This window comes from Pseudorca crassidens, chromosome 1 (assembly GCF_039906515.1).
Source record: "Pseudorca crassidens isolate mPseCra1 chromosome 1, mPseCra1.hap1, whole genome shotgun sequence".
NCBI classification, from domain to species: Eukaryota; Metazoa; Chordata; class Mammalia; order Artiodactyla; family Delphinidae; genus Pseudorca; species Pseudorca crassidens.
In genome coordinates this window covers 23,684,791-23,705,637 of record NC_090296.1, presented here as the reverse complement: position 1 = coordinate 23,705,637, position 20,847 = coordinate 23,684,791, and positions in this window count along the sequence as shown.

Genomic DNA, 20,847 nt, shown 5'->3' with positions numbered 1-20,847 from the left:
TCCTGGCAGATTCCAGTAACTCTTCCTTTCTCTTTACCCCTCAAGCCTCGGAGTGGTAACAGCTTTCAGTTGTGTTCATTCCAGAGTACTTCCCCAACTCTGGCTGTGTTCCCTGAACCCAGCCAATAACTTTGTAAATAGTTCATTCATTAAAGTCTTTTCAAGTGACTTCTTTCCAGGTTGCCATCTATTTGCTGCCAAAACTCTGACCCACATGCTGAGATTACCCTAATCTGTATCTCAAGTCCATCTCTCTCGCCGGAGATCAAGATCCATAAAGCTAACTACTGTGCCTCCTAACAGGTCCATTTGGATCTTCTGGAGATATTAAATGCTAACATGGCTGGCAATGAACACGTCAGCTTCTCCTCTTCTTTCTCTATAGTTACCTTTTCAGCAAATGACAATGCTATTTGAAAAACTCAGTTTTTCAAGCCAGAAATATGAAGTCACCGTTAACTCCTCTCTTTCCTTCAATTTCCTCATCCAGTTGAATACTAAGCTTTACGGAGTCTGTTCTCAATATTTCTTGAACCCATCCATTTCTGCCATTCTCACTGCTTCTATGCTAGACCAGACTACCTTCAACTTTTGTCCAGTCTCCCCTACAATACATTTTCCACAGGGAAGCCAGAGTGATCTTTCTAAGAAGCAAATTTCATTACAGCAAAACTCTATTTAAAAACCTTTACAATGGATTTCCATCGCCTTAGGGCAAAACCAGGGTTTCTTAACCATGATTGTGTGCTCACCCACTACCTGACCCATGCTCCAGTATAACATTCATTATACTTTATTGTAATTTGTGGCTTAAATGTCACCTGCCTCCATTAGAGTGAAGGTTCATAGGTCAGGTGTTATGGGTTGATTTGTATCACTCCAAAATTTACATGTTGAGGTTCTAATTCCAAGTATCTTACTCAGAATATGACTTTATTTGGAAATAGGGTCACTGCAGATCTAATTAGTTAAAATGAGGTTATATTGGAATAGGGTGGGTCTCTAATCCAATATGACTAGTGTCCTTATAAAAAGGAGATTTTGGACAGAAGCACAGCTACATGTAGAGGAAAGGTGATAAAAGGGGGTACAGGAAGAAGATGGCCATCTATAAGCCAAGAAAAGAGGCCTAGAACAGACCCTTCCCTCACAGCCCTTAGAAGTGCTGTCGACAGCTTCTTTTTCTAGCCTCCAGAAGTATGAGACAGCCAATTTTTCTGTTGTTTAAGCCACCCAGTTTGTGATGTTTTGTTACAGCAGCCCTAGCAAACTAATACAGTGGGAAACATGTCTCTCTTGTAATTGTGGCATCCCAAGTCTGTGGCAGTGCCTCAAACATACACAGTAGGCTTTCTATAAATATTGATATTTGTTGCGTGATTGAACGAGTTCCTATAATTACTGTGAAGTAAAATGATATATTTGGCAGGTAGGTTAGACCAATTTGATGAAGTTTAGTTATTGTAGTATCATTAAGACCTGATCCCAAGCAGAAAATTGAAGGACAGTCTTCTACCGTCCGGATCACATTCCATATTAATTAATCAAGCAGGAAAATGGAGTAAAGTTTTCATGAGAAAAAAAATTACTGAGGATCATTACTCAGCTAGAATAACTTATTTTTAAAATACTATATCAGCTTTACCTTATTCTCTGCATGAGCCTTTTTACTTATCTAAATAATAGAGAGTCCTTATTGTCACTAGTGACTTAAGCACATGGGGTGGAAAAGCTTGAATGGGTCCTTTTTCATTTTTACTTATACCAGAGGCACGAGGCAAGGGAAGTGGTTGCGTTGCTCCTTTAGGATTTTATCTCTTCCTAAGTCAGAGAGTTATGAGTTGAGAGTTTCAACCTCCCCAGCAGAGCACTTACAGGCTGAAGTTGGGAAACCCTGTTAAAATTTCATGAGCCTGAATCAGATTTATTGGTTCATTCAGCTTTTTTTTAGTGCTCCTAAGGTTGAGGTGGTTCCGTGGAGGTATGACATGTGGATTTCTTAATGGATAGTGAATTCTGTGAGTTTGTGTGTACTCTAAAAAGCACATATCTCTTAACCCAATATCACATGTCAAAGTTAGATAATATCTTGGCAACAAGCGCCTCCTTGTCATCTGGGGCATCGCAAGTTGGCATTTCACAAATTAAATAGTTCTCTTTAATTAAATAAAGGCCAGTCATGGTGATGAAGTGGTGAATATAATTTGAATTAAGTTGCATTCTGAATGGTCATGCCTAGAACAATCAGCAGGCTAATAAAATACGTTAGTGGTGAACTTTGTACTTGGTGACATCAATGCTCTCTTCCAATCCTGATTCTTCAGAGGTAACGTCACACCCATGACATTGTTGCATATCTTATGAGATGTTACCAAGCTGCTGCCTTCAAAGAACAGAGAATACTTGAATTGAGCCACTGTTAATAGCATTTTTTTTTACAAATTGCTCTTTCCCACATCCGTAGCATAAATCAAGCATTTAAGCACATTTAATGTTTATCATGTTATACACTGAGATAACTACATAACCCCAATAAAGTCCTCCACCAAGAGAAGCCAAATGATCAGAACTTTGCACTTTCTTTAAATAATGAATCTGACCCCAGCATGTGGCCAAATCTCAAGCACAGAGGTCCCCACACATATTCCTGGCTTGTATCCTGAACTCCATCATCTCATCTGAGCTGGAATTCATTTTCCTAACATGTTATTGGAATCATCATTTTCTTGAGCACTCCAGGCCCTTATTCTGATAACTAACAGTGCCTTTCTGCCATGACATTTGGCTTCTACCCCATCTATGCCCTGCATGTGGCCCCTCATACTGTACCACCCTTCCTCCAATCAGGCAGATTATACTCTTCCCTTGAGCAATTCAGATCCTTATACTTTATCACGCTACTAGCCATGTGACAGAGATTTCCCCAGTCCAGGAAATGGAAAATCAGATAATAATGAAAGAAATAAAGTCTGAGTTGCTACTAGTCCAGGACTCCCTTTCTTATATCCAGAGTCTCTTCGAATTCTGGTTTACAAAGTCTTGGAAATGTGATGGTTGCTCCATGATTGCTACCTTATGTTGCTATGTAAGTCAGGAGTGTATAATTTTACAAAAGCTTATAAATGTTATAGAATACTTCCTCCATCATCGAAATATTTTATAGTCCTCTCTCTAGTTCATTCTCCCATCACCACAGTAATTAGAGGACTGATCAGTACAACTGCTCCCTGGAACAAAAATTTAGAGATAATTGTCCTGGAAAAAAAATTTCCTGTAGTTCATTCCTTGCTTGAGCAATTAGAAATTTGTTATTTTTGTTACTTTGAAAATAAGTGATTCCTAGCAAGTCATCTAATTCAGTCATTCATCTCAGAGAACCTCTTACTCTAAGATTTTAAGAGGTAGGGAGACAAAGGCAAGGGTAAGAGTGGAAAAAGAATTTGACTAATTTAAAGCTTATTGTGTCTCTGGAACACCAGGGTCAGTTTAACTGACTTCACGACTTTGTCATGGTAACCTTCTCAGGTTCTCACTATTCAGATGGTATTTTCAGGTCCAGGTATTCTCGAAGCAATCATCAAGTCATTGTATCTAATCAGCATGAAATAAAATAATTGTGTCTAAAAGTCCTTAGATATTCTTAATTCTGAACATTTGGAGCTTTTAAAATACATGCAAAAAAATTGTTGTGCTTTAATATGAACTAAGAGAAAAGAGACTCTGACACTGATACAAATTATTAACAAAGAGATTTAAATATCAGTGAATAAAAGTGGAGCATAAAAGGATGTTTATTATAATTTTTTAAAAGATAAACCATCAGGTTATTAACCTTTCTAACCAAAAAATATAGATAATTATCTCTAAAAGAAAGGGCAAGATTATTAATAATCATGATATTTAGAAGAATTTGAAAGAGAAGGGAAATATTTTCTAATGGGCTGAATTCTTCAAAATACAGGTAAACTTGATCTAGCAAAAATGTTATGAACTCAGACTTTTTATAAATAAATATAATATAACGGTTACCTTTTAATAAAATATTGATGGTCAGGATTACAAAATGCACCATAAATAAGTTTGCCTTTGGGGGAAGAAAGATCATGCTTTCCATGTTCTTTTTTAGATTGATACTGGAATAATTATACAATAGCGCATAAGTCAATAACATGCTATATACATTTGCCTTAAGAGAACATCAAGCCCCAAAAGTCTGCTTATGATTTTGTCGGTCAGTATTTCTCTCGATTTTCAAGAAGAAAGCATAAGAAACATAAGCAATTTTCTCTCTTACATGTTGACTCCCAAAGTAATGTCTGCATGGAGCCTCCAGGGAAACTTGAGAATTGGAACTCTTTTTCAATCAGCAAAGGAAAATCGAAGAGAATTTCCAGTAGCGGCTCAATTAATCCAAGTACAGCGGGGAACACATCCTAATAGTCAGAGTAAGAAATGGAGGGAGGATCCCTGAAATAACGTTTCCAATCCCAAAGCTTGAAAACTGAGTGGCCTAGGGCGATTCTACTTGCCTAACCTGTCTTTCAGGTTTCCCCACTGTAAAAATAACATCAATACTCCTTAATGGCCTATATGGGAGAAGAATCTAAAAGAGAAGAGTGGATATATGTATATATATAACTAAGTCACTTTGCTGTGCACCTGAAACTAACACAACATTGTCAATCAACTATACTCCAGTAAAAATTTAAAAATAAATAAATAAATAAACACGTGCAATGTAATTTAGTTCCATCATGTGGCAAGTGTTTACAATACTTTCATGCTCCACTAGCACCATTCATGGATCAGAGCAAAGAGAGGGCCTGGAGACTGACAAGGCTATTAATTGCTAGTTATGTCCTACATTGCGTGTACTCCTCAGGTCTTCTATGATGTCAAGAAGATTTTCACATTTGTCTTCATTCTCAGATAGCTCTGCTCTTCTGGATGGGGAGATATTTATCTGCATAGCTGAGGCAGCTTTGCTGGAATCAATTCCAGTTTTAAATCTCTCTTGAGAGTCACTCACATCTTGAGGGTTCACCTAGGCTGATTCCAAGGATGTCTCTTGAGTAAGGGTCCTTGGGCCATACGCATGCATTTTAGTTGCTAGCTGAGATTCCACTGGGTTAATAGTTTGTTAAAATTGTTTTAAGAAAAATGCTCTTGAATGGCCAAGCTCCAAATAACATCTAAATGATCCTCTGTGAGGCATGAAGGAGAGTGTTGCTGCCTCCACTGAATCCCTCACAGGTCAAGGCCAGCCCTGGCAAAGCCCAGGGTGAAGCTCTCATCTCAGAGGAAAGACACATGGCAGCAATATGGAAGCTGAGCTCCAGGGCAGACACAGCTCATCATGACAGTGATTTTTTTCTTGCTTCCTCTTGACTGATGAAACAATACCTATCTTTTCTTTTTCCAATCAAAATGCAGATTAAATTTCATCATGCATCACAGGTGCTTTAAAAGAACAAACTAACTAAAAAAAAATTCAGGTTTCCCTGGTGGCGTAGTGGTTGAGAGTCCGCCTGCCCATGCAGGGGATGCGGGTTCGTTCCCCGGTCCGGGAATATCCCACATGCCCCGGAGCGGCTGGGCCCGTGAGCCATGGCCGCTGAGCCTGCGCGTCCAGAGCCTGTGCTCCGCAATGGGAGAGGCCACAACATTGAGAGGCCTGCGTACCGCAAAAAAAGAAAAAAGAAACACACACACACACACACACAAAAACCCCACTAAGTAATATTATTAGTCTATGTTTATTTCTATGTAGAAAGAGTCGTGCCGTGCTTTTGTTTTTGACTCTTTGCACATGCTCTTTCCTCTGTTTGGAATGCCTTTCTCCTTTTCCACTTGAATAAAGCCCAGTCCTAAAGAAGAAAAGCCCTCTTTTGAAACTTGCCACCTCCCAGATGGGCTGAGTGCCCACGTACGGGTACCCAGGCCTTGCTGTGACTCCTATTTCATAGCACTTCTTCCACATGAATATAATGGTTGTTCACTCTCTTGGCCACTAGACTGTGACCTCCCTGAAGTAGAGGACAGACGGCATCACCTTGGTGTCCATAAGGTCTTTAAGCTCAGTGCTTAGCACAGAGATGTACTAAAATGTTTGTTGAATTAATGTACCTAGGGCTGTCCAGTAATACGTGATCTCAATAAATAACATAATTTAGATTTTCATATCCTATGTAATTAGTTCAGCACTTTCAACACACACACCAGCCTGAAGATAATGGATTATCTTTAAAGTCTTACTTTTCCTGGGTTGACCTCTGACTCAAATGTGCTTTCTTGTAGCCATACTTTGTTCAGATTCGTCTTCTTTATTAGACATTAAAAAAAGAGACTGTGCCCTGCTTCCTGTGGCTAGCAGGCACAAACATAAATACCTTTTGAATAAATAAACAATAAAATATGAAATGATGACTGATGATGCCTGTGGCTAGGCTGAGGGCATGGCTATTGTGATTGACTCAATAGCTATGCAATTAATCAAATAGCGATGATAACTGGAGTTAAGAAATGGGGAGTAAGGTTGGAGCTGGGATAGAGAGAGTAGGAAACTAATAATAAAACATTTCCACAGACTCAATAATACTAGCCACAGTCAGATAAAAAATTATCCCCTATATAAAGATATTGTCTTAAAAATAGGGCATGTGACCCTACTGCATGGAAGGGTAAAAACTTTGTTTATTGCTAAAAAAGATTTTTGTTCAGCTGAGAATTAGAAAAACAATCTTGAGTTATCCCAATGAAGGGAATGGAAGAGAGCTGATCTAAAGTACAGATTTGCAATGGGTAGCTTTCCAAGGAAAAGGACATGCTGATCGGACATAGAACAAAAGGGAGTAAGTGGAGATGGGATCAATTCCATCCATGGACAGCTTCCTGAGAATCACAGAGAAGTGAGGCTGGAAAATCCCTTTTCCATCAAACAGGTGTGTTCATTTCCAAGCAAGTTGGCTTCTTTTTCAATTCTGGCACATTGCCTATTAGAATAGAGAATCTTTTCAGAGGCCCAAAGCACTCAGCCCAGATGCTTTGACAGTTCTGGCATACTTCTCCATTTCATCAAAGCGCCCAGACATTAGAGCATTTATATTGCACCAACTGGAGACCAGCCCCTTTCTCCTGATGCTTATGTGGTCTTAGGTCACACAAACACTTGGAAACACTTAGGGGAATTACCAGCCAACGTGCCACATAATGCAGCCAACCATGACTACCAACAGAGCCTTACTAACACCAGTACATGTTTTGTTGAGAAAAATTAAAAAGCTACTCAGCTGTGAAAGCCATTTCCCATGCGATTGTTGCCAGCAGCAAATTGCAGTTATGTAGACCCAAGTTAGCAGTAACGCATACGCACATACATTTAACCCTTTAGTTAAAACTCAGGAACCATATAATTTAGCATTGAGTCCCAGCAAATAACTAGAAATGTTTTTTCTTTCTTCCAGTTGGCCAGCAGGTATAACAAGCTAACTGGGTCTGCAATTAGCTTCTTCAGAAAATGTGGATGAAAGAGAAAAAGGCAGAAAGATTTTTTGTGTCTAGCCAACAGAGCGTCCCTAGGGAAATCTGCAGAAGTGGAAAACATTTTTTAGAATTATTGCAATATACTACCTTTCATCAAAGGTGCTTACAGTGATTGAAACATATTAAGATTCCCTCTCAACCTTCAGGATTGGGATTGTAAAGTATCAATACCATTAGAACAGGTTTGTAGACGATAACAAAGCACCTGTTATCCAGACATACTTGACCCAATCATTCATGCGTAGGAACCTTGTATCACTATATATATATTTTTCTACTGTCTGTATAGCCAGAGAGAAAATTCAGGACAGTCTTATGTTCAGGCACCTCTGCTCTCTAAACTTTGAGGTATGCTGTAAAGCCTATTGTGGAGGGCACTCCAAAACATGCAGTGGAAAAAAAAGGAGCATGAAAATTGAGGAGTGATATAGTGGGAATTGCTCATGGCCATTTTTACCAGTTGGATTTAACAATGATGGATTCAAGCAGTGTACTCTATTATCCCTAAGGAAAAGATTAATTAATATCATTCATGTTTAATAGGTATTTAAGAAAACTGCAAGATTTCAGGAAGTCAAAATCATTTGCTATTCTTTCTCCTGTTTTAAGAATCATCTCTAAATGGCTGATTTCCTTGTGTCTGCCTCAATTAAATCTCAATATTTTTATGTGGGCATTTCCTGTTGAAATATTATATTTCCTAAGCTCTCTGATGTTTGACAGAATAGACAGTCCTCTTCTCCATGAGCTCCTCAGGACTGCCTCTGAGCATCCCTGCCCATTGCACACAACTTTGTCCTCTTCCAGGACCCTTTGTCCTATATCACGGCACTCCTGTCATGAGCCCCTACTGGGCACCTGCTCTTGCAAGCCCTGACCTGGCCTAACTTGAGCACTGACTATTCATCTATCAAAAAGGATGTGAACATTTCCTGAAGGAGAAAAGGGGTGAGGTTTGGTATTAACATCTCCTTATTTCCTTTACTGTGGCCCAGATCATTTAACTCATTTCGATTATTTTCTGTTTCTACAACATTCAGCTTGTCGACCTCCTGCTACTTGGTTTGCCAGACTACACCTCAGACTACCCAGAGCGTAGATTCTGGTGCCAGACAGCCTGGACCGAATTTAGCTCTCATCTTAACTAGCTTTGTGACCTTGGGGAAGCTATTTATTCTCTCTCTGCCTCAGTCTTCCCATCTGTAAATGGGAGTTAATAAGCTATTTTTATTTCATAGGGTTTGTTGCAAGGATGCAACTTACTGGGTTTTCCACACACCCCACTTTCCTTTTGTCATAGGCTCAAATGCTTACCTCATTACATACCTGGTCCCTAAAGGTATTTGAATTTACATTTAAATGTTTTCAGTGTCCTTGTTTCCCACCATAAACCTAAGTCTATGAAATAGGTACAGTGTCATAGAAGGCCAAGATTAAACAGGTAACCAATTGAAGTATTTCTTAAAACTAGAGAGTCTTCTCTTCAAGCTTATCATGAGAGATTTAGAACCCGAACCACCAGGTAAAATTTTACTGCCCTCTGTACCCAACAGCTGAGGCAGCACAGAAAACAGAGCTGGCCCTGGGGGAGCTGCTAATTCAGTTACTCCAAGGAAGCCTGACATTACATGCTAATTTGAGAGCCATAAGGACTAGTTGTTTCAAAGCAAACTCTCTGTTAGACTGTATGAATATTCTGAGTTCAAGCTGGGGAGAGCCGGTATGAGCTGGAGTTGGCCAGTAAGTCTCATGGCCTTGCCCACATTCAACAGGAAAGAAGGAAGAAGGAAAATAAAGCATTCCTATCTGGACAAGTATGGGGAGGTCAAGGGCAGCATAAATATCCATGCAAAGTTTTGGTCTAGTTAAATAACTTTTTAAAAAGTTTATAATGTCTGCAAGTTCTAAATTTAAATTTGAAGAGCTGAAATACACACACACACACACACACACACACACACCCATTTCACTTCTTGCTGACATATCCATCACCTATTACTACAAGAAACAAACAGTAAAAGCCCCTAAAATTAAAACGTTTCACTTAATGACTGGAGACATCTATCTTCAGGACAGTAATAGAATAGAAACCCTCAAATTTTTAAACTGACTGATGCTTTAAAGACTCATTTTTAAGTTAATGCTGCACGCAATGTGTCTCTTCAGTGTTTCACTGTTTCTGCTTTTTGGGGTTTGAGTTTTACTACCCTTTATAGGTCTAGCATTAGATCTTTCTCCCGCTTTAATGTTTTCTATTTTGCAAGCCAAACACCTGTAAATTTTCTTGCAAGTCATCAAAAAAAATTAAATAATTTAGTGTCTAATCAAATTCATCTTGATGGCCTCCTACTGAGCAGCTCCAGTTTCCTCTTTTAGCACCTTCCTGCCCCCTTGTCCATTTTCCATTCCATATTCTGCCATACCTTGCTATTTATCAATGATTTTTACCTAGAAATCTGTCAACCTATGTTTGATGTATACGCTCATATATTTAAAGAAAAGAAGTTATTTTGAAATTGCCTCATAATTGAAGAGAGGAAGGAAACCAGGGAAATCCTTTTACTGCTAGATAAAAAGAGGCTGGAAGAGTAATTCCTCAGAGTATAGACCAATATAAAAGATACAGATTTGTGAACCCCCATTGAGCATTGTTTTGTAAAAGGGGGCCCTGAAACAAGCAGGAAAAATACATTTTGCTGAATTATTTGTTACTTTCTCTCTTCCCTCTTTCCACTTCCTTTCCATTGTTCTTCTGGCTGAAACTTTCTAAACCTGGAAACCTCATTGGAAGAGACAGTCATTATTTATTTTGACAATTTATGAAGTGCCTATTCTTTGTGGCAACTACTCACTGAATTTAAAAATTAAACGTAAATTCTGCAAGTTCATCACAATGGGTAGCACTACACTAACTGCTTGTGCCACCACTGGGCATAGATTGCTTTGACAAGCTACTGGAAATGAGAAAAAAACACCATCCAGTCAAAATCTAAACCAAATAAATGTGCTTTGCGTTGGAACCCAGGAAAGGCAGGTTTCAAAAGGAACTGTGGAGGTAAAACTTTTTTTTTTTTGGTGTTGTCACAAGTTCCAGGACTCCTTTTAAGTAGCTGTGGTCAGTTAGTAACCTAGGATAACTTAAAATAAGATAAATATCGGTGTGTTTGTCAGAAATTTAAGGGATTGTAACAATTACATGTCTTACACCATATAGGAGAGAGACAAACTATCTGGTTTGTTAGAAGTGTGGAAGGCAACTTTTCAAAAGAATATATGTAGATTTTGGCTTCCCAGACATGTGGAAGTAACTGTTACAAGCTGTTTCTCTCTGATGTAAACAACAGGTAAATTAAGCAAAATATATAAAACAACTATTTTCAATCATTGGAAAACAGGCAGCACAGGACTATGGTTCCTGAGAGAAAGAAAACAAATCAGCCTTTCTGATTGGAATCAGCTTCCAGATTTTCACGGAGAGAGAAGGAACTGAAACAGATAGATCATGGAGGTGTCATTGCATTGAGGAGATAGAGATCAGAGTTCAGAGAAGCTGAGACAGCCAGAACTGTGGACATAGTGCCAGAGAGAAGACAGCTACGTGGAGACAAAGCTTCAGAAATCTGCATAGGGTACCATTGAATCTGCTATTGAATACTAAACTATGCATGCTTGAAGTGAAAATCTATTAAGCCAGAGAATTCTCAGGGTGCTATAAGCAGAACCACACCAGAGCTCAAACAAGGCTGAGGGACAGTTGAATTCCAATCAGCCAGAGTGGGGCACTCAGCAGTAGGGTAAAACTAGTCCTATAGTGAAAACCACAGTAGATTATTAATAAAACAGCCTAAGAAATGATGGCACTAATCTGCAGATAACTTTGAAGCCTTTCAAAACATTTTCCAATGCTCTTTGTAGGAAGACACACACAAAATACCTCAAATAACATAAAATTTACAGTGTCTAACATTCAAATACAAAATTATTAACCATAAAAAATGAAGGGGGCTTCCCCTGGTGGCGCAGTGGTTGAGAGTCCTCCTGCTGATGCAGGGGACGTGGGTTCGTGCCCCGGTCCGGGGGGGATCCCACATGCCGTGGAGCGGCTGGGCCCGTGAGCCATGGCCGCTGAGCCTGTGTGTCCGGAGCCTGTGCTCTGCAATGGGAGCAGTGAGAGGCCTGCGTACCGCCAAAAAAAAAAAAAAAATGAAGGAAAATATGACCCAAAACCAAGTGAAAAATCAGTCAATAGAAACAGACCCGAAAATGACAGAAATGATAAAATTATCAGAAAAAGTCTGTAAAACTGCTATTATGAATATGCTCACTGTGTTCAAGAGTTAAAGAATATGAATATAATGTGAGGGGAAAGGAAAGATATTAGAAAGTTCCAGGAGGAAATTCTAAAGATGAAAAATACAGTATCTGAAGTGAAAAATTCAGTGGGTGGGATTAAGAGCAGATTAGATAACTTCATTAGTAAAGATCAGTGAACTTGAAGATATTGCAGCAGAAGCAATCCAAACTGAAATGCAGGAAGGACTAATAAACACAGCCTCAGTGACCAACAGGACAATATCTAGTGGTCTAGCATGTGTGTATATGGCATCCCAAAAGGATAGGAAAAGTGCATGAGGGGTAGGAAGAAATAATGCCCCCCAATTTACTAAATCCACAGATCAAAGGAGTTCAATGAGCCCCAAGCAGGAAATACCCACATAAACACTAACATAGATGCACACACACACACACACACACACACACACAAAACCAGACCAAAGCATATCATAAATAAATTCCTGAAACCATGATAAGGAAATTTCGAATCTGCCAGAGGAAAAAAGACATGGCACATAGAGAGGAATGAAGAAAAGAATTACTACAGACACCTCAAGAGAAGTGAGAGAAGCCAAAAGAAAATGAAAAACCACCTTCAAAGTGGTGGAAAAAACCTATCAAATTCGCATTCAAAAAGCAACAAAAACATCTTTAAACATGAAGGCATACTAAAGACATATTCAGACAAACAAAAGCTGAGAGAACATGTCATCAGCAGACCTGGATGTTAAGAAATGATAAGAAAGTTTGCCAGGTTGAATGAAAATGGTTCCAGATGGGATCATGGATCTTAAAAAAGAAAAAAAAAGAATAAAAGGTATTGTAGATGACGGATATACGGCAAGTATGAAAAGCTTTTTAATCTCACATTTAACTTACTGATTTTTTAAAGCAAAAATGATCAGGAAAGTTATCTATAACATGTAAAACTAAAATGTTTTATAACAATAGTACAAGTTGTAAAGGGAGAAGGAAATGGAAATATCCTGCTGCAAGTTTCTTTTTTAAAAATTTCTGTTGGACCTAGAGGGAAAGATGGCAGAAGAGTAAGACGCGGAGATCACCTTCCTCCCCACAGATACACCAGAAATATATCTACATGTGGAACAACTCCTACAGGACACCTACTGAATGCTGGCAGAAGACCTCAGACCTCCCAAAAGGCAATAAAGTCATACAGAGTGAAGTAAGTCAGAAAGAGAAAGACAAATACCGTATGCTAACATATATATATGGAATTTAAGAAAAAAAAATGTCATGAAGAACCTAGGGGTAAGACAGGACTAAAGACACAGACCTACTAGAGAATGGACTTGAGGATATGGGGAGGGGGAAGGGTAAGCTGTGACAAAGCGAGAGAGTGGCATGGACATATATACACTACCAAACGTAAAATAGATAGCTAGTGGGAAGCAGCCGCATAGCACAGGGAGATCAGCTCGGTGCTTTGTGACCACCTAGAGGGGTGGGAGGGAGGGAGAAAAAAAATTTTATTGGAGTATATATTTTTTAAATAAATTTATTTATTTATTTATTTTTGGCTGCAGTGGGTCTTCGTTGCTGCGCGTGGGCTTTCTCTATTTGCAGCAAGCCGGGGCTACTCTTTGTTGCGGTGCGCAGGCTTCTCACTGCAGTGGCTTCTCTTGTTGTGGACCACAGGCTCTAGGCGCACAGGCTTCAGTAGTTGTGGCACGCAGGCTCAGTAGTTGTGGCTTGCTGCCTTAGAGCGCAGGCTCAGTAGTTGTGGCGGATGGGCTTAGCTGCTCCGTGGCATGTAGGATCTTCCTGGACCAGGGCTCAAACCTGTGTCCCCTGCTTTGGCAGGCAGATTCTTAACCACTGTGCCACCTGGGAAGTCCAAGGATAGTTGATTTACAATGATGTGTTAGTTTCAGGTGTACAGTAAAGTGAATCAGTTATACATATACATATATCCACTCTTTTTTTTTTTCTTTTCCCATATAGGCCATTACAGAGTATTGATTAGAGTTCCCTGTGCTATACAGCAGGTTCTTATTAGTTATCTGTTTTATATATAATAGTGTGTAATTGTCAATCCCAATCTCCCAATTTATCCCTCCCACCTTTATCCCCTGGTAGCCATAAGTTTGTTTTCTACATCCATGACTCTACGTCTGTTTTGTAAATAAGTTCACTTGTACCCTTTCTTTTTCTTAGATTCCATATATAAGCGATATCATATAATACTTGTCTTTCTGTGTCTGACTTACTTCACTCAAGGTTCTTATGTTATAGTGAAGTAGTATTGTGTTATTTGAAAGTCAGGTGTAGTAAATTAAAGATAAATATTGTAAATCCTGGAGCAATCGCCAAAAACAAGCATACAAATAAAAACAAAAAATGTGGTATATCTAATAAACCAACAAAGGACAAACACTCTTAGTTATTCTATCTGTGGTATGACTTCTCCATCTGCCATTGGCTTGCATAATACAAAATCCCCTGTGGGCTAGGTCCCAGAGTGATAAGATGTGAGACAGGTGATGGCTTTTAGATAAAAAATCTAAATGTTTTAGACAGTAAAGCACTTGGAAATGGAAATTTCCATTGGGATCAGCCTAATGAGGTAAGTGAAATCTGTCTCTCACCTTCGTTATCACTAGTGTAGAGAAACTGTTTTGAAAAAATTAACTTCTCGTTGTGCTCCCACCTACCCTCCAGAGCCCTCACATACCTCTTCTCATGGCCTTTCAGCTCCTTCAGCCACACTTTACGCTGTGGTTAATGTAGTGGGCATCTATTCATTCAATCAAAGTTTTTGAATTCACACTATTTAGCATATAGGTTTATTATAGCAAGGCTCTTTTCCTTCTCTGTATATACATTTTCCATAGATTCCCCAAGCTCAACTTCAAATGTTTTCTTCTGTAAGGCTTTGCCCTGGTCACAGAAATCCTCCCTTAAAAAAACTTCTTTCCCCTGAAATCCACAGACATTGTCCCTTTCTTACAGCACCTCACTGTCTACCCTGTATTGTAACAACCTGTGTCAATGTCTCTGTCTTACTCATTGAGCTGTGTGTTGTCCAAGTTTGTACCTTCTTCCCTCTCCAGGGCAGAGGCCTGGACATAAGGTGGAAGGAGACAGGCTTTTGAGGTTATTTGAGCCATCAGTTTACCCTTTTATTTGGGAAGTAAAAGTGTCTGAGGATCAAGAAAAAGAATTATTATGAGGTTACCTGTAAAGGTCAAGGTCTACTTTTACTTTTGATGATAAAACCTCACATAAATAAATAAAGCACTATACATCTGCTTACATAGAGCAAATGGAAGTCTAACTGAACCATTAGGGAAGTTCTTACCCTCTGTTAGAGAGATTACACACTCCACCGTGAAAGTGCTAGGGGAAGACACAGAGCGTGAGCTGGCACTGGGAAATCGTGTGTGCTGCTCAGAGAGGTAGGGATCAGCTGTCCAAGGAGCTCATGAGCAAACCAAGCTTCTATAGTCGGATAGACTATTGGTTGTTCAACAATTTTTCCAGGTCTCCTCCTTCTGGCACTTCTGCTGTCCACTGAGAGCTAGACATGGTCAAGTTACTTGCATTCCCCCCACCAAAAGAAAATTAAGTGAATAGAAACAATGTGTGTCATATCTGTAAGGAAGCCCTTAAGAACCAGTATATAATATTCCATGTCCCCCTTCCCATTGCCCAGGGAGCAGCAAAGCTCCCAAAAGTGGAGGCTCACTCTGCCTAGGTCCTTCTGTGATAATGACATGGAACAGACATCAAACCCCATCTCTGTGCTGTCAATTTGAGATTAAAGCCAATCCGACCTGGGTAAGAAATGAACATTTGTTGTTATAAGCCACCACAATAGAAGGATCGGTTGCTGTGACTATAACCCACCCTACTCTGAATGATACATACAGAAGCCTTGCATAAGCACCCACTGAGCATCTCCTCTGAGCTTAGCAAGATGATCACCAAGGCAAGAGAGCCGGTAACCTTACGAGTCAACACTGTAGTGGGGTATCAGCTTCACAACTAAGAATTAACTGGAGAGGATTCGTATATATCACATTCAAGAACACCAACAAAGGAACACTAAAAAAAGGAAATGCAGTGGCAGGTATTACAGGTGTTAAGTGATCTAGTTCTTATACCTCAAAGCATATGCTTCGCACAGGTGGTGTAGCATTTTCTAAATTTTAATGCAAAAGAAAACTGTGTCCTCTACTCACAATGCTTCTGACAACAAATGCATGGGTTTTCCACATCTAGCAATTCTCTAATTCTCTGTGGATACCAAATGAGTGTCATTTAATCCAATTCTGACACCACCTGGAGTTAGTGCAGACCCTACAGGTTAAGGGCTCAGTGTCACAGGACTGTGCCCCACTTTGGATGCCAATCACAAGTAGTGGGCCCACAGGTTACCCATACTTCTGTCTGACTTGGCTGTAAATCATGGTTTTCCTAGACCACTTCCTCAAGTTCAATAACTTGCTATAACAGCTCACAGAATCCAGGCAAACCCTTTACTTACTATTACTGGTTTATTATAAAGGATATTATAAGGGATACAAATGAACAGCCAGATACAGAGGTAAATAGGGTGAAGTACAGAAGGATCCTCAGTGCAGGAACTTCTGTCCCTGTTGAGTTTGGGGTGTGCCACCCACCCAGTACATGGATGTGTTCACCCACTGGAAGCTCTCCAAATTCTTTTGTTTAAGGTTTCTATGGACGTCTCATCTTGTAGGCACAATTGATTAAATCACTTGGCCCTTGATGATTAACTCAATCTCCAGCATCTCGAACCCCTCCAGAGGTTGGAAGGAGGGTGAAAGTCGGTTCCTCTGGAAACCAATCCCCATCTTCCAAAAGCCACCTTACTAGCCTAAACTCAGGTATGGTTGATAGGGAAAATTATAAATAACAAAAGATGCTCTTTTCAGCCTTACCACTCAGGAAATTCCAAGAATTTTAAAGCTGTATGGCAGGAATTAGAAATGAAGACCAAATATATACTTTCAATAATATCACAATAACACATAATATAATTGATTTGCTTGTGTATCTGCAGTACAACTTTTTGTTATGTCTACTTAGTCCCAAACCATTCTCCTTTCCCAGGAAAATGCTCCTTGTTGGTACTGTGTAATTCAGTTTTCTGGCAATAACTGTTTGTACCAGGAGTAGGTGGATGACTTAGGCTGGGCCCAACCCTTCTGTAGTATTTGGAGTTGAGATCAGGAAATTTCGGTTTTACCTTGTACTCATAAATGGAGAGGATTTTAAAACTTAGGAATGGCAATTTTCCCACTTTCTGTTACATAGAGGTGGAAGTGAAAAAAAAGTTGGTTTTGAAGAGATAGAATGAAGCAGCCATGACCAACAGAAGCAGAAGTAAGATAAAGAATATCCCTTAAGATGGCTTTCCATCCCCTTGTTCCAATACTTCAAGAGAGTTCCTTGAATTTCTGCCCCCACAATCATACATGAATTTTTTTATTTTAAAACTTTTAATTTTGAAAACAACAGCCCCATCTACTCATCATCACCACCATCCTGATTTTCTCTTCAATGTCTCTATGCATCTGGAGTATAGCCGCCAGGTACCCCGATTTTGAGGTGGCTAGTTGATTATGCACCTCTTTTATTGTAAAAGGTAAATCTTTAATCGAATCTCAAGTGAAGTGAAGAACACGATGTAATAGAGAAGAATAGGAAGGACATTTAAGACTTGAAGAACACAGTAGAAACTAACACAACATTGTACAACAACTATACCCCAATAAAAAAAATTATATTAAAAAAAAGACATGAAGAACAAGGTAAGCACAAATGAAAACAATCTTAACAGGAATAAAAAGATGCACAGAGAATTTGACTCCTAAACTGTACCAATTTAATGAATATTTCAATTATTAAAGGCAGCTAATGATTTAGTCTTCCTCTTGATCTTCAACTGGCTGAATAAGTATTATTTTTCTTGAAATAGCAAGTGTATCTGTCACTTTTGCTACCTACAATATTCCTTTGATATCCCACCTCCTTTGCCAAATCAGAAATTATAATAGAGGGCATCCCTATCCCCATTCCCTAATTTGCGCATAACAAATTAGATATTTGCATAACAAGAGTTCCTCATACCTGACGCCTCCTGTACTACATATTATAGGGCCATCAGCGCAGGTCACAAGCATCAAGGAACCCAGCCATGGCTGTCTTAGCACCAAGAAGAAGCTAAATGTGCCACATGTGATAATCTTAGAAATACTGACAACATGGTAGCAGTTAAAATGCCTCAATATTTTCCATTCACCATCCCTGTGTAGGGAGCTGGGAAATAAAGTGGGTGAAGGAATTTGAGGAAAGAAAAGAATGGGTAGGGACAGTGCTTAGAATCCTTTTATAGAAGAAAATGCATCTCTTTCTTTCTCTCTTTGTTCTCTGAAATTGCATGTCACATTTCAGTGATTTTAAACATGAAATGGGTATTAGGGAAGTGATGCTATTGTCAAAAAGCCAAACAAAGGCAGGTTCAACTAGATTAAATGGAAAGCAAATAAAACACTGAAAGTGAACTCAAATCTTTTTATTTATGAAGGTGATAATTTTCTCTCCGTGTATGCGCTGGGTTGATCCAGACAAGGAAAACCAAAGACTTAAACTTAACTGAAATGAGAATCTTGTTCCCACATGAATACCCGGCGATACTTGGAGGATGGCTCATTCAACAATCCTTCCACAGTTCAGGCATAGTGTTAGGGAAGACTTATTTCAGCTGTGATAGAGATGCTCAAATAACAGCAGCTTCAAATTTATTGCTCTCAGACATAAATGAAATCTGGAGATAAGCATTTCAGAGCTCAGTGATCATTATATTTTATTGTTCTACCATCTTCAATACGTATTTAGCTTCCTCCCTACTGTCCAAGAGGACTTCTTGAGCCCCGTGATGTCCACAATTCAGGAGCAGAAAAACCTGTAAAAGTTATCAGCCCCACCTTTTAAGAACAGCCCCTAGAATCTGTGCATGATACAGCCCTTTATATCTCATTGGATAGAAATTAGTTACATGGTTACCTCAAGCTTTAAGGAAGGCTGGGAAATGTAGCTCATAGTTTGGATGAGCATTTGCCCAGCTAACTTTCAGTGGTTCTATTATTAAAGAAGAAGGTAGAAAGAATCTGGAGAGAGCAATGGCAGTCTCTGCCATGGGTTCCGTGCAGCAGTGATCTGTCATTTATGGCTGTCCCAAGTCCATTGAACATAGTATCTTTTTTTTTCCTTTAATAGTTTCCATAATTGCAAATACCTAGTGAGAGTGATTGAGAGGCAAGAAATGAGGCTGGAGGGCTTCCCTGGTGGCGCAGTGGTTGAGAGCCCGCCTGCTGATGCAGGGGACACGGGTTCGTGCCCCGGTCCGGGAAGATCCCACGTGCCACGGAGCGGCTGGGCCCTTGAGCCGTGGCCGCTGAGCCTGCGCGTCCGGAGCCTGTGCTCCGCAACGGGAGAGACCACAACAGTGAGAGGACTGCATACCGCAAAAAAAAAAAAAAAAAAAAAAAAAAAAAAAGAAATGAGGCTGGAGAGAGATTGTGGAGGGCCTCATGCATCGTGTCAAAGAGTTTGGATTTTATAGGCATTGGATTTAGATTTATCTGGAACTTAGATATAATAGATGATAGACATATAGGCAGAAATATAATGCATTTGATTATCAACTATGTTTAAGGCTATTTTAGCACGGAGGATGCAACAAAAATAAAATTGACATTCATTGCTCTTAAGGAATTTATAATTTTGTGGAGAAAATATGTGGAAGTATCAGAGAACTTCCACATATATGATTGAGTAAATGACTGAAGCAAAGAAATGGAGTCTGAAAAGGGAAGGATATTTTGGGGAAATGAACAGTTTATTTTGACCAAATAGGAATATGTATAGGGAAATAGTGGAAGAAACCTAATAAAATAAACTGAGAATGTATTGAGGAATGTGTATTTCCTGTTTGTGAACATTTAGAAATAACAAACATAAGACCTGAGGATTCCTAAGTACACACATTATAGCTTGCTTTAACTTATTAAATCTTTACTAAGCCAGATAATATATCAGATACTGAGGACTCCAAGCCTCAAAAAGACCCAGTAGCACCTAGGCATGTAAATACCATTAAGGTCAGCTGTGCAAGGTCATAGAAAACTATGACCTGACTGCTCCAACCCTTCCACTGGCTCCCAAATAGTAACCAGGATAATTGCAATCTGTCTCCAAATATGCCTATTGTTTCCCTTATCCATTACTGCGTAGCAAACCGCCCAAAGAGTTAATGTCTTAAGACAGTAGCAATATATTATTTCTCAAGATTCTGTGGGTACTTAAGATTCACATGGTGTCAGCTGGGATGATAAGAAGACTAGAAAGTCCAAAATGATCTCCTTTATGTTGTTGATAGTTGGTACTGACTGCTGACTGAGAGCTCAGCTGGGGCTGTCAACCAGGACCCTCAATTTCCACCTACTTGGGCCTCTCCCTGGGGCTTCTTGGGCTTCCTCACAGCGTGGTAGTGAGATTCTAACGTGTGTTCCTAGTGGCAAAGGCAGAAGCTATAGATCTTTTAAGGACCAGCCTCAGAAGTTGCACAGCATAATATCTGCCTCATTCTTTTGTTCAAAAAAGGTCATAGGGGCATGCCACATTTAAGGAGAGGGGAAATATATACTCCATGCCTTGATAGGGGAGCAGGAAGGTCATACTGCAGAGAAGTATATGGGATGGAAGATATTGTTGCAATCATCTTTGTGAAAACAATCTATCACTGTCCTGTAGCCATAAAAATTCATAGTCCTCCCACATGAAAAATATTCCCATCCTACCCCCTCCAAAATTTCATCCCATTTTAACATCAGGCTCAGACTCAAGGTCCAAAATTTTTTCATCTAAATTAGATTCAGTTGAGAATGACTCTTCTTGGGTGTAGAAACCTATGAACAA